Source organism: Crinia signifera, chromosome 7, assembly GCF_055691185.1.
Source record: "Crinia signifera chromosome 7, ASM5569118v1, whole genome shotgun sequence".
Classification (NCBI taxonomy): domain Eukaryota; kingdom Metazoa; phylum Chordata; class Amphibia; order Anura; family Myobatrachidae; genus Crinia; species Crinia signifera.
This window is the reverse complement of record NC_139223.1, coordinates 152379780-152391855: the sequence shown is the minus strand read 5'-3', so window position 1 is coordinate 152391855 and position 12076 is coordinate 152379780. Positions and strand designations below refer to the sequence as shown.

General features: G+C 43.1%; 1 protein-coding gene across 3 annotated transcripts in view; it reads left to right on the top strand.

Moving 5' to 3' along the window:
* The window catches only part of TANC1 (tetratricopeptide repeat, ankyrin repeat and coiled-coil containing 1), a 224372-nt gene that overhangs the window by 124692 nt on the left and 87604 nt on the right, over positions 1-12076 (top strand). The window contains exon 1 of one of the 3 annotated variants that reach the window (XM_083154003.1): positions 9133-9249. The exons of the other annotated variants lie outside the window; for them this stretch is intronic. The gene's annotated coding sequence lies outside the window, so the exon portion shown is untranslated. Of the gene's footprint in view, positions 1-9132; positions 9250-12076 lie in introns of those variants that run through there. 3 annotated transcript variants of the gene reach the window in all.

Below are 12076 nucleotides of genomic sequence, written 5' to 3'. Positions count from 1 at the left end.
TCTTTATAGAGTCAGACTGGGCAGCTCTCTGCAATATCTGTTCTTAGTAGTTAGTTACCTGACATTGCTGTGTACGCCCCCATAAAAGTAAGTGCATTTCATTGTTTTTGCTGTTCATTGTGTGGATCCCTAGATGCGGCCTGACCAGATTTGTTGATGGTCAAAGGAAGGTCACTAATTTGTGCGATGAAAGAAGCCATAGAGTGACAGTATTGTATTGTTCTCGGGATGTGTCTGTGTGAAGACAGAGTCTCTTAATGGAAGCAATGCTGGTTGCCGTATGACGCCTGCTATATCCTCTCCATGACCTAAGCCTGTGTATATGATCACCGCGCTATTGTTTGCATGGCTGCCCTTGCTCGGGGTAACACACTCATTACTAGAGACAGGATTATATGCAACATAAAAAGCTTGAAATATGCATGCAAATATGCATGAAAAATACTTAAAATATGCATGAAAAGTGTTAAAATATGCTACATTAAATAATAAAAAAAGTAATTTTTAACTTATTTATTTAAAAATCAGCATAAAATTAGTTGCAAATAAACCTCAAAAATAAGCGCACAGCATCTGCAGATGTCTAGTGCTATACACAGGACTTTTTTTCTTCCTGGCTTCTACAGTAGACTGCAGCGTCCAAAGCTCTTCTTGCATCAACTACACTGACCCTCATTTCCAGCGCGGATGGATCAAATGTCAGCATAGCGTGTGAGGGCGGCGCAGTGGAAGGTTTCCTCCCTGCTGTGCATACTCACTGTGACACTTCCTCCACGCCGCGTGATGTCACAACCGTTCTGCCCGCCTCCTCTGCTGCAGAAGTCTGCCTCTTGGTGTAAAGTCCCACGCCATGTTGACTTTTATCAACATGGATTGGCAGCCTAGAGCAGTGTCAGACATATCATACATCCAAGGTTCCCCACACTGCGCACATATTGCCCCAGCCTGCACACTCTACCACTACCTGGCCAGCAGCAGCAGGGCAAAACAGTGCTGTGACTCGCGGGTGGAAAGGGGGCAGGGCCAAAATATGCACCCTCACAAGATTTTAGGTAAAATATGCAATAACCAGTGAGAATGGGCAAAATATGCAAATGAATATGCAAATGCATATAATCCTGTCTCTACTCATTACTGTTATGTCAAACTGTAAGTCCACACAATTCATTTGGTTGCTGAAAATCAAAAAAACAGTTGACCCTAAATACTTGGATACATCAATGGGACTTCATAAAAGCTACTTTTGAAGTAACTGTAGAAATGATCTCATTGAAACAACACATTTAATGTAAATAATGTAAATAAAGATTTTCGTTTTACCCCAAATTATGCACCAAAGTCTCTGTGGACACCTACTTGGACTCCCTCCCTCCCTTTTAGAAAAAAGGATATTTCATTGGTTGTTCTAGTCATAGGCAACTTTTTCGGTGGCACCAGTTTTGTCCCTTATTATTGACAATGCATTAGTTCACCTTTGCTAAGGACACGGTCTGTGTGACAGGTGTTTACCACCTCTGTTCTATTATTTTTTGTTTGTATGTACCTTACTCATTAGACCTTCTCGCTGCCATGCCCTGCCACTTCTAGTTTTGTTATTCTTTTTTTTTTTCCAAAACAATTTTTATTTGGTTTTGTCGGAGTACAGGTAAATAACAGTCTGTTAACAGTAGGGATCTCGCTTTGCACATGTACATCATATATTCAAAATATACTGTCTCTTCCCATGCGAGCATAATGAACATAAATAAAACATGACGTTTTAACAAGCTATGTTGTTCGGTGTCTTCTGTATTCTTCTCACAAAACATATCGTGACATACGAATATATATAGAACAACATACCCTTAACTAGTTTCCCCAACTTAACCTCCCTTCCCTCCTCCCCTACCCCTTCCCCTCCTCCCCCCCCCCCCCCCCCTACCCACCCGCCCACATCAGGTCCTGAGTGCAATTCAATCCCTACTAAGAGATCTAGTTAAATACCATGTTGTGCCTTCATATAAAGAATAAATACGTTGTTGGGTTTCCCCATCCAGTGAATCTATGTACACCCCCCATTTGCGCATAAAACCTTTGACTCCCTGCTCTATATGTGGGATTGTGGATCGCCTGTCTAGGTGAAGGATGTCTAGTAAACTTTGCTTTACTGAATGCAAAAATGGTGGGGAGGGCACCGTCCAACTTCTTAGTATCGTTTTCCGGGCTACCGTTACCACCATAGTGAGAAATGGCCTAAGTTCGGTTTTCCTGCCCTGCAGGTTCCAGTTTTTAAAATCTGCGCATAGCATTGCCAGAGGATCCTTGGTCAAGTGTAAATGGCATATTCCATTTATGAATCCCATCACCTTATCCCAAAATTTCCTGATGCGTCCACAATCCCACATACTATGAAAGAAGTCCGCCTCCATGCCCTTGCATTTCAAACACCTTCCCGATTCTCCTGGCACAAAGTGTTTCCTCTGTGCCTGGGATATATAGGCCCTATGTAGGGTCTTAATGTGAACCTCTTGCAATTGGGCAGATTTAAGTATTTTAAGGGTCTTTTCCATCGGTTTCATAAAGGTCTTAGCTTCTACAATACTCGGTATGTCTTTTTGCCATGCTTTGACTGCCTCAGTCCAAATATTATCCGGCAATAGATCACTATATATATATTTTAATCTGAACGGTCCTGTTGTGCTGAGTACAAATATCGAGTGTAGAATATCTGGTAATTCTGGATTTAACATGGGGGGTGGTAGCGATTGCGCATAATGGCGCACTTGGAAAAACATAAACATGTCACTGTTGGGTATCGTGTATTTATCTTTAAGGTCTTGAAAGGACATTACTTTTCCCCCAGGGTCAAATACGTCTTTGATAGATATTATTCCTTTTTCTGCCCATCTGCGATAACCTGCCGAAGCAGTCCCAGCAGGGAAGGCTGGGTTGCCCATCAGTGGGGCAAATTTTGTGACCGTGTGTTTTCGTTTTAATTTCTTGTTGATATCAACCCAGACTCTAAAGGTGTCAGCAAACATTATATTATTCAGGGCCCCTGAAGGAAGTAAGTTCTTTGGCATATGTAGCAATGCCGCTAGAGCATGTGGGGCTACCAGTTCTCCCTCCAAAGCCCTGTGTGTATATAACTGGCTGTTCAACAGCCAGTCTAGGATGTAGCGTAGAAATACTGACTGGGTGAATGCAGCAATATTGGGGATCCCCAACCCCCCCTCGGACTTTCTGATAAATGTCTTATGTCTTGCCATACGTGGCTTCTTTCCCTGCCACAGGAACTGAAAGAAACTTTTATTTAGTCTGACCATATCTTTCCCTGTTAGTTTTATAGGCAGCATCTGGATACAGTAAGAGATTTTGGGGAAAATTATGGATTGTAGTGCAGCCGCTCTACCCATCATAGATAAGGGTATATTGTTCCAGTTGTCTAGTATATTTATAATTTTGTCAACAATAGGGGTAAAATTCAACTGATATAATTTGGACAGGTCTCCCGGAATCTGAATTCCTAGGTATTTAATCGATTCTGTAGTGACCCTGAATTGACTGAGGGTCGGGGGCATCACCTGAAGTGATCCCCGTTTCCCTATCCATAAGATCTCGGACTTACTCACATTTACTGTATATCCCGCAAATGATCCGAAGGATTTGATTACCTTTATTATCGCTGGCATGGATGTTTCTAGGTCAGAAGCAAACAAGAGCATATCATCAGCAAAAAGGCAAATCTTTGCCTCTGTATCCCCTACTCTTATTCCCTTGTATCCTTGACATTTCCTTAATGCAATAGCCAATGGCTCCAGTGCAAGCGCAAACAGGAGGGGTGACAGGGGGCATCCCTGTCTGGTCCCCCTTTGTATTTCAAAAGGGGCAGAAAGGTATCCGTTGCAAGCTATCTGGGTGCGCGGGTGCCAGTACAAGTTTTTAAGAAGATCTATAAATGTTGATGGAAACTTAAAACGTTGAAGTGTTTCAAATAAATGATCCCAGGTGACCATATCAAACGCTTTTTCAGCATCCATAGATATAATCGCCTGATCACCTGGGATCTCCCCTCCCTTTACACCCTGAATCACTGCTAATACCTTGCGGACATTTATTGCAGAATGTCTGCCGCATATAAATCCCGTTTGGTCCGGGTCAATCACCGTTGGCAAGATATATTTTAGCCTTTCCGCCATGATTTTGGTCAATAGTTTGTAGTCTACATTGAGTAGTGATATCGGTCTGTATGATCCTGGGTCTTCCATGTCTCTACCCGGTTTAGGCAGGACTTTAACCACTGCCGAATTAAAATATAATGGCACCCGCTCACCAGAAATGATAGCATTGAACACTTTAGTTAACGTTTCCCCCACCTTTGGCCCTAATATCTTATAGAATTCCCCCGAAAACCCGTCTGGACCCGGCGCTTTTAAGGGTTTTAGCATGCCTATGGCCTGCTTGACCTCTTCTTCAGTGATGGGGGCGCTAATGTGTTCCCTATGTAAGTCCGAGATCTCAGGTATGTCAACTGAACCCCAGAATCCCTCTTTTTTGGCCTGATCTATATTGTTTTGACTATACAGTTTAGTATAAAATTTGTTAAATATTTCCAAAATTTCACTGCCTTTGTGCGTCAGTTTATTTTCGGGGGACCTGAGGGAGGTGACTACTGCTGATGGTCTGGTTCCCCTAAGGAGGTTGGCCAGGTACTTCCCCGTTTTATTGCCATTGTTATAGAACTGAAAGTTGGAGTTGGATATATTTTTAGTGGCTTCAGCCGCTAGTATCGAATCAAAATGGGATCTAGCTTGTATATATTTCTGTTTGTCTATATTTGAATGGGTTCTTTTGAATTGGGCAAAGGAGGTTGTCAGTTCTTCCTGGGCTTTTAGGACCAGGGCGGCCCTATCTCTGCGATGTTTACCTACAAATGACATAATTTCCCCCCTGAGTACTGCTTTCGCAGCCTGCCACAGCACTAATGGGTCCAACTCCTGACCATTGTTGTTATGATAAAACTCCTCCCATTTTGCCTCCAACATATTGCGAAACCTAATAGAGGAAGACAAATAAGCCGGGAAGCGCCATTGGCTGTGAGTCCCAGTATCTACCGACGTGGCTATGTCACACCATATCAGCGAGTGATCCGATATGCAGACTGGCTCTATGCCGGCATCTAAAATGTGGGACAGAATGGAAGAAGCAGTAAGCACGTAATCAATACGGGACATGGTACCATGTGCAGCTGATAAACACGTGTAGTCTTTATCTGTCGGGTATAGTAATCTCCAACAGTCCACCAGATGTAATTGATCAGTGATGTATTTAATATCTATTTTGGGTGGAGAGGGTATTCTTCTAGGGCATGCCGAGCGATCCAGTATCTGATTAGCTACCATGTTAAAGTCTCCTCCTATTATCAAAGGGGTCTCCGAATAGGGGTACAGCTTAGACAAAAGTTTACGGAAAAATTGTCTAGAGGAGGAATTGGGGGCATAAATGTTACATACAGTATACTCCTTATTGTGCACCTGTATTTTAAGAATGAGCATCCTGCCTTCCGTGTCTGTGTAAATTGGGGTGATTTTAGCATTCAGGGAAGCCTTCACAAGGACCGCTACACCTCTGGCCTTTGACCCAAAAGATGCTGAAGCTGCCACAACATATCCCATTGACCCAAGTTTTGCATGTTCCGTGTCAGTGAGGTGAGTCTCCTGTAACAGGGCAATATCTGCCTTCTGTTTTTTAAGGTAAATAAGAATTTTTTTACGTTTTATAGGAGAGTTCACTCCACCCACGTTCCATGAGCACAATCTTAAGACTGACATCCTATAACATTTCTAACTTTTATCAGTAGCATTGCCCCAGGACCTGTAAATCTACCCTCCTGTACCTCCCCCCTCCCCCTCCCCTTCCCACAAACAAAATTAACAGTAAACAGTAAACAAACCGAGACCTCTATGAGATCCGGGTCATAACATGAACAACCAAACTGGAGAAAGTCTTTCTCCTCGGCAACAATTTGCCTAATACTTGACCTCCGGAGGTAAAGGCCTCTCTCAGGGCTCATCTCTCTCGCGCTGATCCTCCCGGAGTAGCAAGGCGGGCTGGCACCCCATTGTTTAATCTAAAGTCTTTCAACTCCTATAGCTATAGTATATATTGACAGGACTCATACAGTAAACCTTTTCCAAGTGTTCCACCAGTGCAATTTTCCCTCTGGGAGCAAGAAAAGTTCTGCTTGGGTCCTGCGACCCCCCCATGATCCCAAAGTCACATACTTTGACTTCCTCACCAACTGGTGTGTCTTGCGGTTAGATGAAGCAGTCCTACCCCATGTAGAGGTATATTATGAGTGGGGGGTATACCTATCAGACAGTTATGAGTCCTTTTATCTGGATCTTGTATTATTATGAGTTATGGATTCCCACGGTTAAGTCCCCTTATTAGTATTCCCTCGAAGGGTTGCGGTTTGCTCCTGCATCCAAGTATGCCTGGGCATCCCCCGGTGTAGAGAAATCTTTAGTCGACCCATCTTCAAACAGGCGTAATCTGGCCGGGTATATCAGTGCAAATTTCTTGTTTTCTTTGATCAACTGGGAGCATATTACTGAGAATTCTCTCCTGGCCCTAGTGACTTCCGCTGAATAATCTTGGAACAAATGCAGCTTATGGGTGTCCCACATTAGGCCTTTAATCTTGCGTGATGTCGCCCAGAGTAGCTCCTTATGGAGGTAATTGAGTGTTCTGAATATGACCACTCTGGGCCTGGTATTTGTTCCCTCCTTCTCTGGGCCCAGACGGTGGGCTCTTTCCACTACCATATCATTACAATCGGCGGTTACATCTAATAGTTCGGGCAAGGTGTTTCTTATAAAATGGTGCAGCGCCTGTCCTCTCACTGATTCAGGTAACCCCACCAGCCTTAAGTTATTCCTCCTAGACCTATTTTCCAGGTCGTCAATTTTGTTAGACATCATGTGGCAGGTTTTCTGGAGGGCTGTATTATGTGTTTTCAGCTCCTGCACCTCATGGAACATAGCCCCAATCTGTGATTCATTCTGGGAGACACGCTGAGTGACTTGTGTTAAATGTCCCTTAAGCTCCTCAATAGAGGCTTTAAATGTGTCTGCCTGCTGCTGAAACAGGGGAGTGATAGTGTCTTTGATCGCTCTTACCATGTCCTGGTATGTAGCTGGATCAGCAGCCCGGGTTGCTGTGTCTCCCCTCTCCTCCTGAGGCAATCCAGCGGTGGAGGGGCTATGGGTGCAGGGCTCCGATATCTGTAGGTGCTGTGCTGGCGTCTGTGGGCTGGCTGGGTCCGTTCTCCCTGCTTTGGGAGGCTTTGCGCTTGCGGCCGCCATCTTGGATTTTTGCTGACTCGTGCAGCGTGTCTGTTGGCGTCCTGGCATTGGAGAGAGGAATCTCTCCATGCAGCGGGCGGTGGTCCGGGGGCTGTGGGGGAGCTTCCCCTAGGGTGAGACCGCTCGGCGGTGGTGCTGGGGTGCCGCCCGATTCACCACTCCACGGAGCTGTGTCTCCTTGCGGCTTCTCACATGCCCGCCGGAACCGGAAGTCGCCAGTTTTGTTATTCTTAATAGAGAGGGTACACACGGTGAGATTTCCACTATTTTTCTATTGGATTTTGCTTATGGAAGCAGAATTTAAATTGAGTGGGCATCAAATGGTTTTTCCACATTCGATGCAGATTCGATCCCAATGAGCATTCACGTTTAGTGGAAATCAAAAATAAAAATAGTCTTGTCAGGCAAGACTCTATAGTATTAATCGGATCGAATGCCAGATCGAATTTCCATTCTGCCAGATCTGCACTATATAGTCAATGCAACCAAGACTTTCTGCTTGCGATACGTGAACGCGCATCGGGATCGCAAGGGTTAAAAACCCATGCGATCCCGATGAGATTTTGACAATATAGTCAACATCTCATGCTGATTGTACCCGTGTGTACACACCATTACAGTGTGTACCCATTATAAGGGGTGTACACACACTTCGATTTTCACAGGTTTTCGATTAGATTTTGCTTATAGAAGCAAAATCTAATTGAATCCGCACAATTTTTAAGACACTTTTGATTCGCATTCAATTTGATTCGATGCGCGCTCCCGTTTTCTCTATATCGAAAATATACTGCGTAGGCAAGGAAATATCAAATTTGATCCAGTAAATCGAATGTGTACACTGTGCATTTCGATTCGATCCAGATTTCGATCTGCGTCATTCCAGAACATGCAAATCGAATGCACATCGAATGGAAAGTAAAGGCCGAATCAAAAGGGGGTGTAATTGGGGAAATCGAACGCATATTGAATTGAAATCAAATGGAAAGTAAATCGATGCGTGTGTACACACCTAACGTCTACATTACATGTACCCTACTCATGCCATGACCTGCCACCTCTATTCTGTTATCCTTAGTCTCCATGTACCCTACTCATTGGACCTTCTTGCTTGCCACCTGCCACCTCTATTCTGTTATTCTTAGTCCCCAAACCTGTACATTGCTTATATAGTTCCTGCAGCTTTCAATGAAAATAATTTCAGTAATTGTTAGAAAGTGTTATACAGTGTTATGGTAGTTGTTGTATTTGGGGTTATTAGTATTATTGTGATCCTACATTTTAGTAAGAGTTAATTATACGCCACATAATTATTACAATACGCCTTATAGAGAATCATATATATGTCTAGTGTCCGTGAGTCTCCGAAACACTGCCATCGGCTGGCAGAGGGTGAGACTACATCTCTTTCTCACACATGCACAAACACAGAAGGTAGCAGACTAGCTGTCAAAGCTTTCGCTTCCTGCGGGTTTACTAGTATATAAATATATGCCCTCTTACCTGTGTAATTTTAAACATTACAACATAAAATAAATTGTTTGTTCCTTGCCCCCCCCCCCCCGTTACCACCCTAACCTCATAGGGTTGCACCCTTAACCTGTGTGTAGTCCATTAACAGTAATGAACAGTGTCATATCTGTGCAGAAGCCTTGGAGACGCTGGAGCCTTTGATGTGATTAACTCGGCCTCTGAGCCAGGTACAGTGTTTGTGCCAGGGAACTGCTGTCAGCATTGTTTGCCCTTTGCTTCCCTCTGTGTGTTTGGTCACATTTTCTGATTTGCTCAGCTGGAGGGAGCATTACTTGTCCTGCTGTGTCAGCCACAACCAGGCAGAATCCCCAGCACAAGCCCGGCACTAATGTCCTATAGCAGTCCCAAGCTGTAACATTACTAACCAGAGGTAAGATTAGCACACGTTGTCCTTTAAAAAGGGTGGCAGACTAATAAGTGGAGATAGTTTTTTTTTTTTTTCTTTTTAAGTGGCCTAACATTGACTTTGTCTCAGCTATTGACAGAGGCCTGTATTTAACCTTGTGTGTTGTTGTCCAGTGTTTAGAAGACAAGACCTATCCGTTCAGTAAGATCTTACGGATTCCAAAATGTATTGAAGTAAATGGTCAGCCATGACTAGCGGTTACATGGACAATGTCTGCTTGATGGTAACTGATTAGTGGATTTGTAAATATTTTGATTTACTTTCATTATTATTTTGTCCATTCTAAAACCAAATGTTGTAGAACAAACGAACGCAGACATTTTTTATTTTATGTATTCAGGATTGAAGGTAGTTGAATACAACAATGTTTACAGGCTAGCGTTCAGGAAGGGCCAAGAATTCTTGGAGCGCCATCTTGTGGGGAAATACAATCAGACATGTGTCAAAAATTTCTCAAAGTCAAATGATTGTAACTTTTATTACCAGTTATTTATATAGCGCACACATATTCCACAGTGATTTACAGAGCATATTTGTCAAAATAAACTTGAATGTCCAATTGTATGTCAGCGCATCTCTGTTCCACAGATCCAATCAGTGCATCACTTTGTACCTCCTTATTTTGCAGGGCTCTTTAAGACATTATGTCTGTGTTTTTTTGTTTGTTTTTTTACCCAAATTTAAGATGTTTCTCCAGACTGTTACTGTAATGACAGTTCTGTGATTGTATCTTCACACTGCAGAGTTATGTGATGTCATGTGTAGCGGATAACTCTTCATATTGGCTTCTGATTTACATGATGTGAGCTCTTTTGGCCAAGGCTCTCATTCTTTTCTGCCTCTTGTTTTTCAAAGCAATGTACTATTACAGATCTACAGCAAGGAACACCAACCTGTTGCTATCTGTGTGCCAGCAGAAATCTAGCTGCGCTCAAAAAAAAAAAAATCAAGTAGACATACCTGTCTACTCTCTCGGAATGGCAGGGAAACTCCCTAAAATAAGGTATCCTGCCTAGCCCCATGGAAAGGTGGCAAAGTCTCTTCAAACTTCCACAACAGCCCCCTCCACTGGCCGCCCACTTATGAGTACAAGTGGATGAACCAAGGAGGACCCGATGACAAGATTTGCGCTGAATCGCTTCATTGTAGCCCACTCCTTGCGATACAATGCCATGTTCACGGCACATTATAGCGGAGGCAGAGCTACAATTATACGATCGCATCACCGAAACTCCCACACAGAGCATCTTTCTGTTTGTTCACGCCTCCATGCACCAACCAGGCTCCTCCCTCCTGGATGAGGGAGCAGAAAGGTTAACAACTATGGCTTTAGAGCAATGTGCTCCAGCTATTATTCTCAACTTCCTCTTAACCGTTTCAACTTATTAATGCGTATGGATGAATTACTTATGGCTTTAGTCCTATTGTGTTCAGCAGAGGTTATCTTCAAAAGGTAGAATGTTGTGTTAGGTAGGCTGCTACAGAACTGTTGATGGAACCACTATGGTAGAGGGTAGAATAAAGGTCTGAATGCCACCGTGCTCTAATTCGTGAAACTAGCAGGTCTGGAGAATGGTCCCATAAGGAAGCAACAAGGTGCATAAAGTATGACGCGGCATCAGAACGGAATTACATTTAAGATTAAAATATTAAGGGCCAGATGCAATAAGCTTCAAAAGTGATAAAATGGAGAGTGATATACAGCCAGCCAATCAGCTCCTATCTGCCATGTCGCCAACTGTGTTTGAAAAATGTCAGACGGGAGCTGATTGGTTGGTTGTTTATCACTCTCCATTTGATCACTTTTGAAGCTTAATGCACCTGGTCCTAAGACTTTACAAAAATATTATTTTTGGCTACATGGGAAAGTGACATTATTTTACAGCGTTCTTTGACTTGGTACTGCCATCATGTGTCACTGAGCTTATTAGATACTGTGCTGTATTTACTGACCGTAGTCATTTTATGGTTATTAAGCCGCTAAAAGTGATTTGGCTTTCACTCCTGCCCCGCAGTCTCAAGATACCATATTAAATACTCACAAGGACGTTATGAACCAAGTCTACTTTAATATACACAATGTGACTTACAAGATTCAATCAATTAGGCTAATGTGTCATAAGACTTTCATTAGCTAATGAATGTGTTGTGGAGTGACTACCAATCTGAGAGGCATCAGCCGCCTGACACAATCCAGAACACCGCTCTAGACAGTCAGTTGCAAATGACTGATTTGTTTATTGTTTGTTTGTGAATGGCTTTCATACTTTAAGTATAGTTGTTTTTTTACCCAGTCCTTGCTGCAGTTGCTGACTTATTCCTTTAAAGCAGCGGTTCCCATGGACTTTAAGGTAGAAGATCCATTTTTACTTGCGGATTTTAAGCCCCATACACACTAAACGATTTGCTTCGGGAGCATTATTGTCATCACCGGAGTTACCAGGCAAACTATATGGCACATACACACTGAACTTTATCGTTAACGATATCTATCAGTGGCGTCACCCAGCCCCTGTCTTTTACTTGCATTATTGTCGATATAGACAAGATTGAGCTGCACGTACAAATGACCGATTATAAACGACCTGCGGAACGCACATTATTAATGATATTGAGTCTACACACTGAACGATATCGCTCAGAAAGTTGAGGAAATAATATTGCTTAGTGTGTGAACAATCACACTACCTGTTGTCTGCTTGAGATCCTGTCTCCAAGTAAGCTACTGCTATCGGCCCTCGTAACACGACCGTTCCTATGTAGTTAGAATGTCAGAATGCCTGGCTCTGTA